Here is a 1,577-nt window from a genome sequence, read left to right as displayed (position 1 = left end):
TGTTAATGTTTTATATTAACACATTAGCGGCTGGTATTTTTTCGGTTAAATATCGTTTCTGGCCACCATTCTTCTTAACCTTTTTGACATTTTCTTATAGTACTCATATGAACAGTTAATAGAGGCGACATATGAATGTTTCTAATATAAGAATCCAATGGTTCAAAAGCTTTGCGTTTTTAAAGTTTGTTACTTTTAGACTACTGCGCTTACTTTTACGTGATAGCCATTTAAACGGTAAACTTTATTATTTATTTAAACAAATATTGAGTTCACAATAACGGAATATCGCTTTACGATCAATATTGTGACATATTTTCGATTAAAATGTGTTAGCAAGTATGTTCTGAACTATATGGTGTTTGATGTCATTTTATTATAAAACTGTAATTAACGGGTTAACAAAAGTTTTATCATAATTCAAGAGTAAGAAAATTTAAATTTTGAATTGAATTACTCAGCTTATTACAGGACCTTCATATATGTTGATGCTCAGTCCCTCTTCCTCTTCCACTCCCATTGTCCCTTTCTACGTTCGACACGTGTAGGACCTTAGCTTCCGCATACAGAATAGTTAATGTATCTCCACTATCGCAACACTTGTTGAGAAAAGTTAAGTTGGCATGATCGCTAGTTACTACAAGCTAAGTTGGTACGATTTCTAGCGACGCTCTTTTGTCTTAGGAGTCGACCACGTGTTAATTGACAGAGTGTATTCTATGTGTTAAAACCTGTTGTACGAGGTGGAGAAATATATTAAGCATAAATCGAATCTGTGCGAATCGATTAATTATCAACCCCGAACCTACATTAATTAACAACACTTGGATCCCGATTTTCGTACAATTACTAAATGTTTCCTGTATTGTCAAAAAACGCCATAACAGTTGAGAAAGAGATGTGCCTGCAGACGAAGCTTAGCCAGTTCTTCAATTAAAATATATTCACAGTAGGAACATTTTAGCATTTTGATGACATCCTAGGATTTAAAATAAAACAAGTATATACCTTTTCTTTATTAAACATCTACTACTGACTATGGAAGTAGTGGCAGGTGGTATTACTCGACCCGAGACCGAATATCGACGAGGTAGCAATACAACAATAAAACTTTCATATTATTGACCAATTTTTATGAAACTTTCATCAACATGTCCGTCACATTTTTGTAATTAAAATGACATGAAACACGATACAGTTTGCTAAAATCGGCGAAGTATTGTAGGTTTCTTCGTAAACGAAAGACGACACAATAAAGGGGGGCTATCGCTGAAAAAGTGAGACCCGCAAGATTTCACTCAATGATTTTACGTCCCTGCACGTCACGAAACTTTGGAGCAAGCAGGCGAATCCGGTTCTGTTTCATATACAGCTCAATTTTTTTTTTTCAATAACAGATATCTTCGATGTTTATCTAAAATGTAAATATATTGTAATTTCTTTTCTCTCAAATGGAAGCAAGTGCGAAATAAAGTACTATACGAGATCTGTATCTGGTTTTCTCTCAGTCAGGCAATTTTAATATAAAACGAGATACCTTGTCTCTTGATATCCGTGTGCATTACTCGTTTTATCTA

At 34.2% G+C, this 1,577-nt stretch overlaps 1 protein-coding gene and 2 long non-coding RNA genes across 3 annotated transcripts in view; 1 reads left to right on the top strand and 2 right to left on the bottom strand.

Annotated features, from left to right (window-relative positions):
• LOC122576846 overlaps positions 1-1,577 on the bottom strand; it is a 23,864-nt gene that overhangs the window by 5,392 nt on the left and 16,895 nt on the right. The gene's annotated exons all lie outside the window — the stretch shown is intronic.
• Positions 1-1,577, bottom strand: part of LOC122576843 — a 22,722-nt gene that overhangs the window by 5,073 nt on the left and 16,072 nt on the right. The gene's annotated exons all lie outside the window — the stretch shown is intronic.
• LOC122576845 overlaps positions 757-1,577 on the top strand; it is a 7,984-nt gene continuing 7,163 nt past the window's right edge. Inside the window, exon 1 of the long non-coding RNA XR_006319917.1 lies at positions 757-1,421. This is a non-coding gene — a long non-coding RNA (uncharacterized LOC122576845). The remainder of the gene's footprint in view (positions 1,422-1,577) is intronic.

The sequence above is a fragment of the Bombus pyrosoma genome, linkage group LG17 (assembly GCF_014825855.1).
Source record: "Bombus pyrosoma isolate SC7728 linkage group LG17, ASM1482585v1, whole genome shotgun sequence".
Classification (NCBI taxonomy): Eukaryota; Metazoa; Arthropoda; class Insecta; order Hymenoptera; family Apidae; genus Bombus; species Bombus pyrosoma.
Note: the sequence above shows the minus strand (reverse complement) of the source record. Positions and strands in the feature narration are given on the sequence as shown.